This window comes from Dendrobates tinctorius, unplaced genomic scaffold, assembly GCF_039654945.1.
Source record: "Dendrobates tinctorius isolate UK_male_01 unplaced genomic scaffold, ASM3965494v1 ptg000348l, whole genome shotgun sequence".
NCBI lineage: Eukaryota > Metazoa > Chordata > Amphibia > Anura > Dendrobatidae > Dendrobates > Dendrobates tinctorius.
The window spans coordinates 425845-446289 of record NW_027362014.1 but is presented as its reverse complement, the minus strand read 5'-3'; the positions used below and the strand labels follow the sequence as shown (position 1 = coordinate 446289).

The following is a 20445-nucleotide window of genomic DNA, read 5'->3' as shown; positions in this document are numbered from 1 at the left end:
TATATACTGGAGGAGCGGTACTGTGCAGTGTATATATATACAGGAGGAGTCGTACTGTGCAGTGTATATATACAGGAGGAGTGGTACTGTGCAGTGTATATATACAGGAGAAGTGGTACTGTGCAGTGTATATACAGGAGGAGCGGTACTGTACAGTGTATGTATACAGGAATAGTGGTACTGTGCAGTGTCTATATACAGGAGAAGTGGCACTGTGCAGTGTATACATACAGGAGGAGTGGTACTGTGCAGTGTATACTATATGCAGGAGGAGTGGTACCGTGCAGTGTATATATATACAGGAATAGTGGTACTGTGCAGTGTCTATATACAGGAGAAGTGGCACTGTGCAGTGTATACATACAGGAGGAGTGGTACTGTGCGGTGTATACTATATACAGGAGGAGTGGTACTGTGCAGTGTATATATATACAGGAGGAGTGGTACTGTGCAGTGTATATACAGGAGTGGTACTGTGCAGTGTATATATACTGGAGGAGCGGTACTGTGCAGTGTATATATATACAGGAGGAGTGGTACTGTGCAGTGTATATATACAGGAGGAGTGGTACTGTGCAGTGTATATATACAGGAGGAGTGGTACTGTGCAGTGTATATATACAGAAGGAGCGGTACTGTGCAGTGTATATACAGGAGGAGTGGTACTGTGCAGTGTGTATATACAGGAGGAGCGGTACTGTACAGTGTATATATACAGGAATAGTGGTACTGTGCAATGTCTATATACAGGAGAAGTGGCACTGTGCAGTGTATACATACAGGAGGAGTGGTACTGTGCAGTGTATACTATATACAGGAGGAGTGGTACTGTGCAGTGTATATATATACAGGAATAGTGGTACTGTGCAGTGTCTATATACAGGAGAAGTGGCACTGTGCAGTGTATACATACAGGAGAAGTGGTACTGTGAAGTGTATACTATATACAGGAGGAGTGGTACTGTGCAGTGTATATATATACAGGAGGAGTGGTACTGTGCAGTGTATATATACAGGAGGAGTGGTACTGTGCAGTGTCTATATACAGGAGGAGGGGTACTGTGCAGTGTATACATACAGGAGGAGAGGTACTGTGCAGTGTATACTATATACAGGAGGAGTGGTACTGTGCAGTGTATATATACTGGAGGAGTGGTACTGTGCAGTGTATATATACAGGAATAGTGGCACTGTGCTGTGTATACATACAGGAGGAGTGGTACTGTGCAGTGTATATATACAGGAGGAGTGGTACTGTGCAGTGTATATATACAGGAGGAGTGGTACTGTGCAGTGTATATATATATACAGGAATAGTGGTACTGTGCAGTGTATATATACAGGAGGAGTGGTACTGTGCAGTGTATATATACAGGAATAGTGGCACTGTGCTGTGTATACATACAGGAGGAGTGGTACTGTGCAGTGTATATATACAGGAGGAGTGGTACTGTGCAGTGTATATATACAGGAGGAGTGGTACTGTGCAGTGTATATATATACAGGAGGAGTGGTACTGTGCAGTGTATATATACAGGAGAAGTGTCACTGTGCAGTGTATACATACAGGAGGAGTGGTACTGTGCGGTGTATACTATATACAGGAGGAGAGGTACTGTGCAGTGTATATACAGGAGGAGTGGTACTGTGCAGTGTATATATACTGGAGGAGCGGTACTGTGCAGTGTATATATATACATGAGGAGTGGTACTGTGCAGTGTATATATACAGGAGGAGTGGTACTGTGCAGTGTATATATACAGGAGGAGTGGTACTGTGCAGTGTATATATACAGAAGGAGCGGTACTGTGCAGTGTATATACAGGAGGAGTGGTACTGTGCAGTGTATATATACAGGAGGAGTGGTACTGTGCAGTGTCTATATACAGGAGAAGTGGCACTGTACAGTGTATACATACAGGAGGAGAGGTACTGTGCAGTGTATACTATATACAGGAGGAGTGGTACTGTGCAGTGTATATATACTGGAGGAGCGGTACTGTGCAGTGTATATATATACAGGAGGAGTGGTACTGTGCAGTGTATATATACAGGAGGAGTGGTACTGTGCAGTGTATATATACAGGAGGAGTGGTACTGTGCAGTGTATATATACAGGAATAGTGGCACTGTGCAGTGTATACATACAGGAGGAGTGGTACTGTGCAGTGTATATATACAGGAGGAGTGGTACTGTGCAGTGTATATATACAGGAGGAGTGGTACTGTGCAGTGTATATATATATACAGGAATAGTGGTACTGTGCAGTGTCTATATACAGGAGAAGTGGCACTGTGCAGTGTATACATACAGGAGAAGTGGTACTGTGAAGTGTATACTATATACAGGAGGAGTGGTACTGTGCAGTGTATATATATACAGGAGGAGTGGTACTGTGCAGTGTATATATACAGGAGGAGTGGTACTGTGCAGTGTCTATATACAGGAGGAGGGGTACTGTGCAGTGTATACATACAGGAGGAGAGGTACTGTGCAGTGTATACTATATACAGGAGGAGTGGTACTGTGCAGTGTATATATACTGGAGGAGTGGTACTGTGCAGTGTATATATACAGGAATAGTGGCACTGTGCTGTGTATACATACAGGAGGAGTGGTACTGTGCAGTGTATATATACAGGAGGAGTGGTACTGTGCAGTGTATATATACAGGAGGAGTGGTACTGTGCAGTGTATATATATATACAGGAATAGTGGTACTGTGCAGTGTATATATACAGGAGGAGTGGTACTGTGCAGTGTATATATACAGGAATAGTGGCACTGTGCTGTGTATACATACAGGAGGAGTGGTACTGTGCAGTGTATATATACAGGAGGAGTGGTACTGTGCAGTGTATATATACAGGAGGAGTGGTACTGTGCAGTGTATATATATACAGGAGGAGTGGTACTGTGCAGTGTATATATACAGGAGAAGTGTCACTGTGCAGTGTATACATACAGGAGGAGTGGTACTGTGCGGTGTATACTATATACAGGAGGAGAGGTACTGTGCAGTGTATATACAGGAGGAGTGGTACTGTGCAGTGTATATATACTGGAGGAGCGGTACTGTGCAGTGTATATATATACATGAGGAGTGGTACTGTGCAGTGTATATATACAGGAGGAGTGGTACTGTGCAGTGTATATATACAGGAGGAGTGGTACTGTGCAGTGTATATATACAGAAGGAGCGGTACTGTGCAGTGTATATACAGGAGGAGTGGTACTGTGCAGTGTATATATACAGGAGGAGTGGTACTGTGCAGTGTCTATATACAGGAGAAGTGGCACTGTACAGTGTATACATACAGGAGGAGAGGTACTGTGCAGTGTATACTATATACAGGAGGAGTGGTACTGTGCAGTGTATATATACTGGAGGAGCGGTACTGTGCAGTGTATATATATACAGGAGGAGTGGTACTGTGCAGTGTATATATACAGGAGGAGTGGTACTGTGCAGTGTATATATACAGGAGGAGTGGTACTGTGCAGTGTATATATACAGGAATAGTGGCACTGTGCAGTGTATACATACAGGAGGAGTGGTACTGTGCAGTGTATATATACAGGAGGAGTGGTACTGTGCAGTGTATATATACAGGAGGAGTGGTACTGTGCAGTGTATATATATACAGGAATAGTGGTACTGTGCAGTGTCTATATACAGGAGAAGTGGCACTGTGCAGTGTATACATACAGGAGGAGTGGTACTGTGCGGTGTATACTATATACAGGAGGAGCGGTACTGTGCAGTGTATATATACAGGAGAAGCGGTACTGTGCAGTGTATATATACAGGAGAAGCGGTACTGTGCAGTGTATATATACAGGAGGAGTGGTACTGTGCAGTGTATATATACAGGAGAAGCGGTACTGTGCAGTGTATATATACAGGAATAGTGGTAATGTGCAGTGTCTATATACAGGAGATGTGGTACTGTGCAGTGTATATATATACAGGAGGAGTGGTACTGTGCAGTGTATATATACAGGAGGAGTTGTACTGTGCAGTGTATATATACAGGAGAAGCGGTACTGTGCAGTGTATATATACAGGAGAAGCGGTACTGTGCAGTGTATATATACAGGAGGAGTGGTACTGTGCAGTGTATATATACAGGAGAAGCGGTACTGTGCAGTGTATATATACAGGAATAGTGGTACTGTGCAGTGTCTATATACAGGAGAAGTGGTACTGTGCAGTGTATACTATATACAGGAGGAGTGGTACTGTGCAGTGTATATATATACAGGAGGAGTGGTACTGTGCAGTGTATACAGGAGGAGTGGTACTGTGCAGTGTATATATACAGGAGGAGGGGTACTATGCAGTGTATATACAGGAGGAGTGGTACTGTGCAGTGTATATACAGGAGGAGTGGTACTGTGCAGTGTATACATACAGGAGGAGCGGTACTGTGCAGTGTATATATACAGGAGGAGTGGTACTGTGCAGTTTATACTATATACAGGAGGAGAGGTACTGTGCAGTGTATATACAGGAGGAGTGGTACTGTGCAGTGTATATATACTGGAGGAGCGGTACTGTGCAGTGTATATATATACAGGAGGAGTCGTACTGTGCAGTGTATATATACAGGAGGAGTGGTACTGTGCAGTGTATATATACAGGAGAAGTGGTACTGTGCAGTGTATATACAGGAGGAGCTGTACTGTACAGTGTATGTATACAGGAATAGTGGTACTGTGCAGTGTCTATATACAGGAGAAGTGGCACTGTGCAGTGTATACATACAGGAGGAGTGGTACTGTGCAGTGTATACTATATGCAGGAGGAGTGGTACTGTGCAGTGTATATATATACAGGAATAGTGGTACTGTGCAGTGTCTATATACAGGAGAAGTGGCACTGTGCAGTGTATACATACAGGAGGAGTGGTACTGTGCGGTGTATACTATATACAGGAGGAGTGGTACTGTGCAGTGTATATATATACAGGAGGAGTGGTACTGTGCAGTGTATATACAGGAGTGGTACTGTGCAGTGTATATATACTGGAGGAGCGGTACTGTGCAGTGTATATATATACAGGAGGAGTGGTACTGTGCAGTGTATATATACAGGAGGAGTGGTACTGTGCAGTGTATATATACAGGAGGAGTGGTACTGTGCAGTGTATATATACAGAAGGAGCGGTACTGTGCAGTGTATATACAGGAGGAGTGGTACTGTGCAGTGTGTATATACAGGAGGAGCGGTACTGTACAGTGTATATATACAGGAATAGTGGTACTGTGCAATGTCTATATACAGGAGAATTGGCACTGTGCAGTGTATACATACAGGAGGAGTGGTACTGTGCAGTGTATACTATATACAGGAGGAGTGGTACTGTGCAGTGTATATATATACAGGAATAGTGGTACTGTGCAGTGTCTATATACAGGAGAAGTGGCACTGTGCAGTGTATACATACAGGAGAAGTGGTACTGTGAAGTGTATACTATATACAGGAGGAGTGGTACTGTGCAGTGTATATATATAAAGGAGGAGTGATACTGTGCAGTGTATATATACAGGAGGAGTGGTACTGTGCAGTGTCTATATACAGGAGGAGGGGTACTGTGCAGTGTATACTATATACAGGAGGAGTGGTACTGTGCAGTGTATATATACTGGAGGAGCGGTACTGTGCAGTGTATATATACAGGAGGAGTGGTACTGTGCAGTGTATATATACAGGAGGAGTGGTACTGTGCAGTGTATATATACAGGAGGAGTGGTACTGTGCAGTGTATATATACAGGAGGAGTGGTACTGTGCGGTGTATACTATATACAGGAGGAGAGGTACTGTGCAGTGTATATACAGGAGGAGTGGTACTGTGCAGTGTATATATACTGGAGGAGCGGTACTGTGCAGTGTATATATATACATGAGGAGTGGTACTGTGCAGTGTATATATACAGGAGGAGTGGTACTGTGCAGTGTATATATACAGGAGGAGTGGTACTGTGCAGTGTATATATACAGAAGGAGCGGTACTGTGCAGTGTATATATACAGGAGAAGCGGTACTGTGCAGTGTATATATACAGGAGGAGTGGTACTGTGCAGTGTATATATACAGGAGAAGCGGTACTGTGCAGTGTATATATACAGGAATAGTGGTACTGTGCAGTGTCTATATACAGGAGAAGTGGTACTGTGCAGTGTATACTATATACAGGAGGAGTGGTACTGTGCAGTGTATATATATACAGGAGGAGTGGTACTGTGCAGTGTATACAGGAGGAGTGGTACTGTGCAGTGTATATATACAGGAGGAGGGGTACTATGCAGTGTATATACAGGAGGAGTGGTACTGTGCAGTGTATATACAGGAGGAGTGGTACTGTGCAGTGTATACATACAGGAGGAGCGGTACTGTGCAGTGTATATATACAGGAGGAGTGGTACTGTGCAGTGTATACTATATACAGGAGGAGAGGTACTGTGCAGTGTATATACAGGAGGAGTGGTACTGTGCAGTGTATATATACTGGAGGAGCGGTACTGTGCAGTGTATATATATACAGGAGGAGTCGTACTGTGCAGTGTATATATACAGGAGGAGTGGTACTGTGCAGTGTATATATACAGGAGAAGTGGTACTGTGCAGTGTATATACAGGAGGAGCGGTACTGTACAGTGTATGTATACAGGAATAGTGGTACTGTGCAGTGTCTATATACAGGAGAAGTGGCACTGTGCAGTGTATACATACAGGAGGAGTGGTACTGTGCAGTGTATACTATATGCAGGAGGAGTGGTACTGTGCAGTGTATATATATACAGGAATAGTGGTACTGTGCAGTGTCTATATACAGGAGAAGTGGCACTGTGCAGTGTATACATACAGGAGGAGTGGTACTGTGCGGTGTATACTATATACAGGAGGAGTGGTACTGTGCAGTGTATATATATACAGGAGGAGTGGTACTGTGCAGTGTATATACAGGAGTGGTACTGTGCAGTGTATATATACTGGAGGAGCGGTACTGTGCAGTGTATATATATACAGGAGGAGTGGTACTGTGCAGTGTATATATACAGGAGGAGTGGTACTGTGCAGTGTATATATACAGGAGGAGTGGTACTGTGCAGTGTATATATACAGAAGGAGCGGTACTGTGCAGTGTATATACAGGAGGAGTGGTACTGTGCAGTGTGTATATACAGGAGGAGCGGTACTGTACAGTGTATATATACAGGAATAGTGGTACTGTGCAATGTCTATATACAGGAGAAGTGGCACTGTGCAGTGTATACATACAGGAGGAGTGGTACTGTGCAGTGTATACTATATACAGGAGGAGTGGTACTGTGCAGTGTATATATATACAGGAATAGTGGTACTGTGCAGTGTCTATATACAGGAGAAGTGGCACTGTGCAGTGTATACATACAGGAGAAGTGGTACTGTGAAGTGTATACTATATACAGGAGGAGCGGTACTGTGCAGTGTATATATACAGGAGGAGTGGTACTGTGCAGTGTATATATACAGGAGGAGTGGTACTGTGCAGTGTATATATATACAGGAGGAGTGGTACTGTGCAGTGTATATATACAGGAGGAGTGGTACTGTGCAGTGTCTATATACAGGAGGAGGGGTACTGTGCAGTGTATACATACAGGAGGAGAGGTACTGTGCAGTGTATACTATATACAGGAGGAGTGGTACTGTGCAGTGTATATATACTGGAGGAGCGGTACTGTGCAGTGTATATATACAGGAGGAGTGGTACTGTGCAGTGTATATATACAGGAGGAGTGGTACTGTGCAGTGTATATATACAGGAGGAGTGGTACTGTGCAGTGTATATATACAGGAATAGTGGCACTGTGCTGTGTATACATACAGGAGGAGTGGTACTGTGCAGTGTATATATACAGGAGGAGTGGTACTGTGCAGTGTATATATACAGGAGGAGTGGTACTGTGCAGTGTATATATATACAGGAATAGTGGTACTGTGCAGTGTATATATACAGGAGGAGCGGTACTGTGCAGTGTATATATACAGGAGAAGTGTCACTGTGCAGTGTATACATACAGGAGGAGTGGTACTGTGCGGTGTATACTATATACAGGAGGAGAGGTACTGTGCAGTGTATATACAGGAGGAGTGGTACTGTGCAGTGTATATATACTGGAGGAGCGGTACTGTGCAGTGTATATATATACATGAGGAGTGGTACTGTGCAGTGTATATATACAGGAGGAGTGGTACTGTGCAGTGTATATATACAGGAGGAGTGGTACTGTGCAGTGTATATATACAGAAGGAGCGGTACTGTGCAGTGTATATACAGGAGGAGTGGTACTGTGCAGTGTATATATACAGGAGGAGTGGTACTGTGCAGTGTCTATATACAGGAGAAGTGGCACTGTACAGTGTATACATACAGGAGGAGAGGTACTGTGCAGTGTATACTATATACAGGAGGAGTGGTACTGTGCAGTGTATATATACTGGAGGAGCGGTACTGTGCAGTGTATATATATATACAGGAGGAGTGGTACTGTGCAGTGTATATATACAGGAGGAGTGGTACTGTGCAGTGTATATATACAGGAGGAGTGGTACTGTGCAGTGTATATATACAGGAATAGTGGCACTGTGCAGTGTATACATACAGGAGGAGTGGTACTGTGCAGTGTATATATACAGGAGGAGTGGTACTGTGCAGTGTATATATATACAGGAATAGTGGTACTGTGCAGTGTCTATATACAGGAGAAGTGGCACTGTGCAGTGTATACATACAGGAGGAGAGGTACTGTGCAGTGTATACTATATACAGGAGGAGTGGTACTGTGCAGTGTATATATACAGGAGGAGTGGTACTGTGCAGTGTCTATATACAGGAGAAGTGGCACTGTACAGTGTATACATACAGGAGGAGAGGTACTGTGCAGTGTATACTATATACAGGAGGAGTGGTACTGTGCAGTGTATATATACTGGAGGAGCGGTACTGTGCAGTGTATATATATACAGGAGGAGTGGTACTGTGCAGTGTATATATACAGGAGGAGTGGTACTGTGCAGTGTATATATACAGGAGGAGTGGTACTGTGCAGTGTATATATACAGGAATAGTGGCACTGTGCAGTGTATACATACAGGAGGAGCGGTACTGTGCAGTGTATATATACAGGAGGAGTGGTACTGTGCAGTGTATATATATACAGGAATAGTGGTACTGTGCAGTGTCTATATACAGGAGAAGTGGCACTGTGCAGTGTATACATACAGGAGGAGTGGTACTGTGCGGTGTATACTATATACAGGAGGAGTGGTACTGTGCAGTGTATATATACTGGAGGAGCGGTACTGTGCAGTGTATATATATATACAGGAGGAGTGGTACTGTGCAGTGTATATATACAGGAGGAGTGGTACTGTGCAGTGTCTATATACAGGAGAAGTGGCACTGTACAGTGTATACATACAGGAGGAGAGGTACTGTGCAGTGTATACTATATACAGGAGGAGTGGTACTGTGCAGTGTATATATACTGGAGGAGCGGTACTGTGCAGTGTATATATATATACAGGAGGAGTGGTACTGTGCAGTGTATATATACAGGAGGAGTGGTACTGTGCAGTGTATATATACAGGAGGAGTGGTACTGTGCAGTGTATATATACAGGAATAGTGGCACTGTGCAGTGTATACATACAGGAGGAGTGGTACTGTGCAGTGTATATATACAGGAGGAGTGGTACTGTGCAGTGTATATATACAGGAGGAGTGGTACTGTGCAGTGTATATATATACAGGAATAGTGGTACTGTGCAGTGTCTATATACAGGAGAAGTGGCACTGTGCAGTGTATACATACAGGAGGAGTGGTACTGTGCGGTGTATACTATATACAGGAGGAGAGGTACTGTGCAGTGTATATACAGGAGGAGTGGTACTCTGCAGTGTATATTTACTGGAGGAGCGGTACTGTGCAGTGTATATATATACAGGAGGAGTGGTACTGTGCAGTGTATATATACAGGAGGAGCGGTGCTGTGCAGTGTATATATACAGGAGGAGTGGTACTGTGCAGTGTATATATACAGAAGGAGCGGTACTGTGCAGTGTATATACAGGAGGAGTGGTACTGTGCAGTGTGTATATACAGGAGGAGCGGTACTGTACAGTGTATATATACAGGAATAGTGGTACTGTGCAGTGTCTATATACAGGAGAAGTGGCACTGTGCAGTGTATATATATACAGGAGGAGTGGTACTGTGCAGTGTATATATACAGGAGAAGTGGCACTGTGCAGTGTATACATACAGGAGGAGTGGTACTGTGCAGTGTATACTATATACAGGAGGAGTGGTACTGTGCAGTGTATATATATACAGGAGGAGTGGTGCTGTGCAGTGTATATATACAGGAGGAGTGGTACTGTGCAGTGTATATATACAGGAGGAGGGGTACTGTGCAGTGTATATACAGGAGGAGTGGTACTGTGCAGTGTATATACAGGAGGAGTGGTACTGTGCAGCGTGTATATACAGGAGGAGCGGTACTGTGCAGTGTATATATACAGGAGGAGTGGTACTGTGCAGTGTATATATACAGGAGAAGCGGTACTGTGCAGTGTATACTATATACAGGAGGAGTGGTACTGTGCAGTGTATATATATACAGGAGGAGTGGTACTGTGCAGTGTATATATACAGGAGGAGGGGTACTGTGCAGTGTATATACAGGAGGAGTGGTACTGTGCAGTGTATATATACAGGAGGAGTGGTACTGTGCAGTGTATATATACAGGAGGAGGGGTACTGTGCAGTGTATATATACAGGAGGAGTGGTACTGTGCAGTGTATATACAGGAGGAGTGGTACTGTGCAGTGTATATACAGGAGGAGCGGTACTGTGCAGTGTATATATACAGGAGGAGTGGTACTGTGCAGTGTATATATACAGGAGGAGTTGTACTGTGCAGTGTCTATATACAGGAGGAGCGGTACTGTGCAGTGTATATATACAGGAGGAGTGGTACTGTGCAGTGTATATATACAGGAGAAGCGGTACTGTGCAGTGTATACTATATACAGGAGGAGTGGTACTGTGCAGTGTATATATATACAGGAGGAGTGGTACTGTGCAGTGTATATATATACAGGAGTAGTGGTACTGTGCAGTGTCTATATACAGGAGGAGGGGTACTGTGCAGTGTAAATACAGGAGGAGTGGTACTGTGCAGTGTATAGACAGGAGGAGTGGCACTGTGCAGTGTATATATACAGGAGGAGCGGTACTGTGCAGTGTATATATATACAGGAGGAGTGGTACTGTGCAGTGTATATATACAGGAGGAGTGGTACTGTGCAGTGTATATATACAGGAGGAGGGGTACTGTGCAGTGTATATATACAGGAGGAGGGGTACTGTGCAGTGTATATACAGGAGGAGTGGTACTGTGCAGTGTATATACAGGAGGAGTGGTACTGTGCAGTATATATACAGGAGGATTGGTACTGTGCAGTGTCTATATACAGGAGAAGTGGTACTGTGCAGTGTATATATACAGGAGGAGTGGTACTGTGCAGTGTATATATACAGGAGGAGTGGTACTGTGCAGTGTCTATATACAGGGGAAGTGGCACTGTGCAGTGTATATATACAGGAGGAGCGGTACTGTGCAGTGTGTATATACAGGAGGAGCGGTACTGTGCAGTGTCTATATACAGGAGAAGTGTTACTGTGCAGTGTATATACAGGAGGAGCGGTACTGTGCAGTGTATATATACAGGAGGAGTGGTACTGTGCAGTGTATATATACAGGAGGAGTGGTACTGTGCAGTGTCTATATACAGGAGAAGTGGCACTGTGCAGTGTATATATACAGGAGGAGTGGTACTGTGCAGTGTCTATATACAGAAGTGGCACTGTGCAGTGTATATATATACAGGAGGAGTGGTACTGTGCAGTGTATATATACAGGAGAAGTGGCACTGTGCAGTGTATACATACAGGAGGAGTGGTACTGTGCAGTGTATACTATATACAGGAGGAGTGGTACTGTGCAGTGTATATATATACAGGAGGAGAGGTACTGTGCAGTGTATATATACAGGAGGAGGGGTACTGTGCAGTGTATATACAGGAGGAGTGGTACTGTGCAGTGTATATACAGGAGGAGTGGTACTGTGCAGCGTGTATATACAGGAGGAGCGGTACTGTGCAGTCTATATATACAGGAGGAGTGGTACTGTGCAGTGTATATATACAGGAGAAGCGGTACTGTGCAGTGTATACTATATACAGGAGGAGTGGTACTGTGCAGTGTATATATATACAGGAGGAGTGGTACTGTGCAGTGTATATATACAGGAGGAGGGGTACTGTGCAGTGTATATACAGGAGGAGTGGTACTGTGCAGTGTATATATACAGGAGGAGTGGTACTGTGCAGTGTATATATACAGGAGGAGGGGTACTGTGCAGTGTATATACAGGAGGAGTGGTACTGTGCAGTGTATATACAGGAGGAGTGGTACTGTGCAGTGTGTATATACAGGAGGAGCGGTACTGTGCAGTGTATATATACAGGAGGAGTGGTACTGTGCAGTGTATATATACAGGAGGAGTGGTACTGTGCAGTGTCTATATACAGGAGGAGCGGTACTGTGCAGTGTATATATACAGGAGGAGTGGTACTGTGCAGTGTATATATACAGGAGAAGCGGTACTGTGCAGTGTATACTATATACAGGAGGAGTGGTACTGTGCAGTGTATATATATACAGGAGGAGTGGTACTGTGCAGTGTATATATATACAGGAGGAGTGGTACTGTGCAGTGTCTATATACAGGAGGAGGGGTACTGTGCAGTGTAAATACAGGAGGAGTGGTACTGTGCAGTGTATAGACAGGAGGAGTGGCACTGTGCAGTGTATATATACAGGAGGAGCGGTACTGTGCAGTGTATATATATACAGGAGGAGTGGTACTGTGCAGTGTATATATACAGGAGGAGTGGTACTGTGCAGTGTATATATACAGGAGGAGGGGTACTGTGCAGTGTATATATACAGGAGGAGGGGTACTGTGCAGTGTATATACAGGAGGAGTGGTACTGTGCAGTGTATATACAGGAGGAGTGGTACTGTGCAGTGTATATATACAGGAGGATTGGTACTGTGCAGTGTCTATATACAGGAGAAGTGGTACTGTGCAGTGTATATATACAGGAGGAGTGGTACTGTGCAGTGTATATATACAGGAGGAGTGGTACTGTGCAGTGTCTATATACAGGAGAAGTGGCACTGTGCAGTGTATATATACAGGAGGAGCGGTACTGTGCAGTGTGTATATACAGGACGAGCGGTACTGTGCAGTGTCTATATACAGGAGAAGTGTTACTGTGCAGTGTATATACAGGAGGAGTGGTACTGTGCAGTGTATATATACAGGAGGAGTGGTACTGTGCAGTGTATATATACAGGAGGAGTGGTACTGTGCAGTGTCTATATACAGGAGAAGTGGCACTCTGCAGTGTATATATACAGGAGGAGCGGTACTGTGCAGTGTATATATACAGGAGGAGTGGTACTGTGCAGTGTCTATATACAGGAGAAGTGGCACTGTGCAGTGTCTATATACAGGAGGAGTGGTACTGTGCAGTGTGTATATACAGGAGGAGCGGTACTGTGCAGTGTATATATACAGGAGGAGTGGTACTGTGCAGTGTATATATACAGGAGGAGTGGTACTGTGCAGTGTCTATATACAGGAGAAGTGGCACTGTGCAGTGTATACATACAGGAGGAGAGGTACTGTGCAGTGTATACTATATACAGGAGGAGTGGTACTGTGCAGTGTGTATATATATATATATATATATATATATATATAGCTGTATGATGGGTATATGGGCTCTGGACTATGATTATCCTCCATCCCATAGTCCAGTCCCCATATACCCATCATACATATCCTCCATCCCATAGTCCCGTGCCCATATACCCATCATAAATATCCTCCATCCCCTAGTCCAGTGCCCATATACCCATCATACACATCCTCCATCCCATAGTCCAGTGCCCATATACCCATCGTACACATCCTGCATCCCATAGTCCAGAGCCCATATACCCATCATACATATCCTCCATCCCATAGTCCCATGCCCATATACCCATCATACATATCATCCATCCCCTAGTCCCATGCCCATATACCCGTCATACATCCTCCATCCCATAGTCCCATGCCCATATACCCATCATACATATCCTCCATCCCATAGTCCCATGCCCATATACCCATCACACATCCTCCATCCCATAGTCCCGTGCCCATATACCCATCATACATATCCTCCATCCCATAGTCCCATGCCCATATACCCATCACACATCCTCCATCCCATAGTCCCGTGCCCATATACCCATCATACTTATCCTCCATCCCATAGTCCCATGCCCATATACCCGTCATACATCCTCCATCCCATAGTCCCATGCCCATATTCCCATCATACATATCCTCCATCCCATAGTCCAGTGCCCATATACCCATCATACATATCCTCCATCCCATAGTCCCATGCCCATATAACCATCATACATATCCTCCATCCCATAGTCCAGTGCCCATATACCCGTCATACATCCTCCATCCCATAGTCCCGTGCCCATATACCCATCATACATATCCTCTATCCTATAGTCCCGTGCCCATATACCCATCATACATCCTCCATTCCTTAGTCCAGTGCCCATATACCCATCATACATATCCTCCATCCCATAGTCCCATGCCCATATACCCATCACACATCCTCCATCCCATAGTCCCATGCCCATATACCCATCATACATATCCTCCATCCCATAGTCCCATGCCCATATACCCATCATACATCCTCCATCCCATAGTCCCATGCCCATATACCCATCATACATATCCTCCATCCCATAGTCCCATGCCCATATACCCATCACACATCCTCCATCCCATAGTCCAGTGCCCATATACCCGTCATACATATCCTCCATCCCATAGTCCAATGCCCATATACCCATCACACATCCTCCATCCCATAGTCCCATGCCCATATACCCATCATACATATCCTCCATCCCATAGTCCCATGACCATATACCCATCATACATCCTCCATCCCATAGTCCCGTGCCCATATACCCATCATACATCCTCCATCCCATAGTCCAGTGCCCATATACCCATCATACATATCCTCCATCCCATAGTCCCATGCCCATATACCCATCACACATCCTCCATCCCATAGTCCCATGCCCATATACCCATCATACATATCCTCCATCCCATAGTCCCATGCCCATATACCCATCATACATCCTCCATCCCATAGTCCCATGCCCATATGCCCATCATACATATCCTCCATCCCATAGTCCCATGCCCATATACCCATCACACATCCTCCATCCCATAGTCCCATGCCCATATACCCATCATACACATCCTCCATCCCATAGTCCAGTGCCCATATACTCATCATACATATCCTCCATCCCATAGTCCCGTGCCCATATACCCATCATACATATCCTCCATCCCATAGTCCCGTGCCCATATACCCATCATACATATCCTCCATCCCATAGTCCCGTGCCCATATACCCATCATACATCCTCCATCCCATAGTCCCATGCCCATATACCCATCATACATATCCTCCATCCCATAGTCCCGTGCCCATATACCCATCACACATCCTCCATCCCATAGTCCAGTGCCCATATACCCGTCATACATATCCTCCATCCCATAGTCCAATGCCCATATACCCATCACACATCCTCCATCCCATAGTCCCATGCCCATATACCCATCATACATATCCTCCATCCCATAGTCCCATGCCCATATACCCATCATACATCCTCCATCCCATAGTCCCGTGCCCATATACCCATCACACATCCTCCATCCCATAGTCCAATGCCCATATACCCATCACACATATCCTCCATCCCATAGTCCCATGCCCATATACCCATCATATATATCCTCAATCCCATAGTCCAGTGGCCATATACCCATCATACATATCCACCATCCCATAGTCCAGTGCCCATATACCCATCACTCATGCTCCATCCCATAGTTCCGTGCCTATATACCCATTATGACACCAGAGTCGCCATGGCAACCTATTATGACATCATCGTCACCATGGCAACCATTATGACATAATGTGGAGCGGGGCTTGATACACACACACATACACTCAGCTTTATATATATAGATATACACACAGTCTCCCCTTATATTACACATACGTATCACCCCCATACTTGTCACCCCGTATGTCACATACGTATCACCCCCGTATATATTTCACCCCATATGTGACACATACGTATCACCCTGGTACATTTGACCCCATATGTCACACATACGTATCACCCCCATACTTGTCACCCCGTATATCAGACAGACGTATCACCCCCATACATGTCAGTGACAATTAGAAGAACCTGACGTTTGGATGGATCCCTGAGTAGTGGGGCTTGGGGCAGGACGAGTTAATCATTGCTGATACCTGATTACAACAGCTGTGGGGCCGCTCATCCTGGAGTAGACACTGCATGGAGCCAGCACAGCCGCACAGGTAAGGACTCGTCCTTATTTATATTACTGGAGACATTTGGAACCTCCATAACTTTGGGGGTTCAGGAGCGGACCATCAGAGGTGGAGGGCACCAGTCCCTTATAATGAGCTTTACCCTGACCTTAGAAGGTGATGAGCACCATGGCTCACCATTATTGAGTGGGCTCTATACTGAAGGGGCCCTGTACTGTTCCAATAAGTTTCAGCAGGGAAACTCCAGGATGGGGAACAGGAGGCGCAATAAGAATGGCGCCCCTAAGAGCAGGAGAGGCCTTAGCTCTACTCTGCACAATCCGAGAAGTCCTACACTCCCGCTGACCTGAGAGGTTCAGCCCATGCCGAGCTCCCACCGCAGTGTCCCTGGTCTGTGGGTCTACTCTAGCTATGGAGGAAGGAAGTTTGAGCGCCTTTTACGTGACTGATTTATGTCCGCCTCTCCACCTTTGTTCCACACAGATGTGACCTCTACTTTTGGGCAATGTTTTGATTGCCCTATATTGCCTGCTGCCAGTTTATCACCAGTTTGTCTCCACAGCCATTTTTCTTCTGGATTATCAGATCCTCCCAACAGCTCTAGAGGAATGCACACAGGATACCGGGTAACATTGTAGGGGAATAGAGGAAAGGCCTCATACAGATGATGTGGACTAGAAAGATGGCAGCTTTACAAGATAACACTGTGTCTCCCGATCTTACATTTCACCCAATAAATATTCAGTATGGTACAAAATGTCTATTTTCCAGGCTGTGTCCTCACCCCTCAGTCCTAGCGCTTCACCCTGAAATGTGTCCTCAGTCCTGACGCTTCACCCTGAAATGTGTCCTCAGTCCTGGCGCTTCCCTCCAGGGATGTGTCCTCACTCATCTAACTTTGCCCCTGGATATGTCCTCAGTCCTCGCATTTCACCCGGGGCAGTGTCCTCAGTCCTAGTGCTTCACCCCAGGATATGTCCTTAGTCCTTACGTTTCACCCTGGGATGTGTCCTCAGTTGTTCTGCTTCAAACTGGGATGTGTAGTTAGCCTGAGTGCTTCACCACGGGACGTGTCTTCAGTCCTCACACTTCCCTTCCCCGCGATGTGTCCACAGTCCTATCACTTCTCCCCATGTGTCCTAAGTCCTCACGTTTCAACCTGGGATATGTCTTCAGTCCTAGCGCTTCATCACCGGATGTATCCTCAGTCCTCAGCTCCATCTCGGGATATGTCCTCAGTTCTAACTCTTCACCCCGAAATGTGTTCTCAGTCCTCTGCTTAATACCTAGATATATCCTCAGTCCCAGTGCTTCATCATGGGATGTGACCACATTCCTCACTCTTCATCCAGGAATGTGTCCTCACGCTTTATCCTGGCATATAACCTCAGTACTAGCGCTTCTCCTGGGTGTGTTCCCAGTCCTGACGTTTCATCATGGGATGTGTCCTCATGTTTCACCCTGGGATGTGTGCTCATTCCTGACGCTTCATCATGGGATGTGTCCTCACAATTCATTACGGGATGTGTCTTCAGTTGTCACACGTCACTCTGGGTTGTGTCCTCATTCTTCACCTCGGGATGTGTCCTTACGCTTCACCCCAGTATGTGTCCTCAGTCCTCTTCTTCATTCTGGCATATATCCTAAGTCCTAGTGTGTCCTCAGTCTTGATGCTTCTCTCTGGAATGTCCTCAATCCTCACTATGGGATATGTACTCAGTCCTCACACTTCACCCCAGTTTGTGTCCTTAGTCTTTACGCTTCGCCTCGGGATGTGACCTCAGTCCTCTTCTTCATCCCCGGATATTTCCTCAGTCTTAGCGCTTCTCCTAGGATGTGTCCTCAGTCCAGTCATACTTCACCCTGGGATGTGTCCTCAGTTGTCATGCTTCACCTTGGGATATATCCTCAATCCTCCCTCTTCACCCTGGGATGTATCCTCAGTCCCAGCGCTTCTCCCTGGGATATGTCTTCAGGCCTCATGCTTCATCACCGGATGTGTCCTCATACTTCACCCTGGGTGGTGTCATCAGGCTTCACACTTCATCACTGTATGTGTCCACTCCTCATACTTCACTCTTGGATGTGTCGTCAGTCCTAGTGTTTCACCCCAAGATGTATCCTCAGTCCCAGCGCTTCTCCCTGGGATATGTCCTCAGGCCTCATGCTTCATCACCGGATGTGTCCTCATACTTCACCCTGGGCGGTGTCATCAGGCATCATACTTCACCCCAGGATGTGTCCTCAGTACTAGCACTTCAACCCAGGATGTGTCCTCAATTCTAGGCTTCACCCTGAGATGTGTACCAGTCCTAGGGCTTCACCCAGGGATTGTAGTCAGTTTTCACCATGAAATAACTTGTGATGCCTCACATTTTACCCCAGGAGAACTCTTTAATCCTCCACAGATTATGTGCTCTGCACTAATTGGTGGTTTAAATTACTATGACCTTCCATTCCACATGAAATAAGACCCCCATATAGATTAGATAATGGATAGTTATCTGTCCCAACTTTACTATAAACAGAAATGCTACTATGTTCTCTATGAGAGAGCTGCTGCCACACTTCTCTGACTCTGTCCTTTTCTTCCAGACTCCTCTGTCCACCACCTTCCTCTAGATTACTGTCCTCCACCTTCCTGTAGACTTCTCTGTTCTTCGACTTTTTCCAAACTCCTGTCCTCTTTTTTCCTCCATACTCATCTATCCTTTCTCATCCTCCAGACTCCTCTGTCCTCCACTTCTATCAGGCACCTTTGTCATCCTCTTCCTCCAAACTTCTGTCCTCCTCCCTCCTCCGTGCTTTTTCCTCCATACGCCTCTGTTCTCCTCCTTCCTCCAGACTCCTCTGTCCTCCTCTTTCCACCAGACTCCTCTTGTCCAGTTCATCTCTCTAGAATCCTCTGTCCTCCTCCTCTTCCTCCTGATTCCTCTGTCCTCCCTTCACACTTCTGTTTCATCCTCCTGACTCCTCCACTCCTGTCCTTCTACTCCTCCTCCAGACTCCTCGGTCCTCTTTTCCCCCAGACTCCTCTGTCATCCTACTTCCTCCAGACTCCTACTTCCTCCAGACTCTTCTTTCCTCCTCTTTCTCCAGACTCCTCTGTCCTTCTACTTGTTCCAGACTTCTCTAGCCTCTATTTCCTCCAGACTCCTCTGTCCTCTTATTCCTCCAGAATCTTCTGTCCTCTTTTTCCTCCAGACCCCTCTGTCCTTTTTTTTCCTCCAGACTCCTCTGTCCTCTTCTTCCTCCAGACTCTGTTGTCCTCCTCTTCCCCCAGATTCCTCTGTCCTAGTTCTTCAAGACTCCTCTGCCCTCTTCTTCCTCCAGTCTCCTCTTTCTTCCTCTTCCTTCAGAATCCTCAATCCTCTAGACTCCTCTGTCCTCTTCTTCAGCCAGGCTCTTCAGTTCTCCTCTTCCTCCAGACTCCTCGGGAGGCCCCCATACACATTTGACTTTGGGCCCATCCTATCGATATTGGCGTTTGGATGAATTTAATCTAATGTGAATGAAAACCTCAAATAATTCTCTCTGACTCTGCAGCGTGATATCAAAGACCACTGATAGTGCTGAACAAAGCTGTGTCACGAGGACCGACGCTCTTGTCATTTTACTTTGTATTTTTGTCATACTTTTAATTTATTATGCTTTGCTTTTATATCACCATGATATTTTGCAGCAACATTATAATCACTTTCCCCACTGGGGCTCACAATCTAAACTCCCTATCACAATGTGTTTAGCGTTACATCTTCCTGTTACTACAGGTGCTTCTCACAAAATGAGAATATCATCAAAAAGTGAATTTATTTCAGTTCTTC

At 45.4% G+C, this 20445-nt stretch overlaps 1 protein-coding gene across 3 annotated transcripts in view; it reads left to right on the top strand.

Annotated features, from left to right (window-relative positions):
• The window catches only part of LOC141075022 (solute carrier organic anion transporter family member 1C1-like), a 139269-nt gene that overhangs the window by 29657 nt on the left and 89167 nt on the right, over positions 1-20445 (top strand). Inside the window, exon 1 of one of the 3 annotated variants that reach the window (XM_073562342.1) lies at positions 16541-16648. The exons of the other annotated variants lie outside the window; for them this stretch is intronic. The gene's annotated coding sequence lies outside the window, so the exon portion shown is untranslated. Of the gene's footprint in view, positions 1-16540; positions 16649-20445 lie in introns of those variants that run through there. 3 annotated transcript variants of the gene reach the window in all.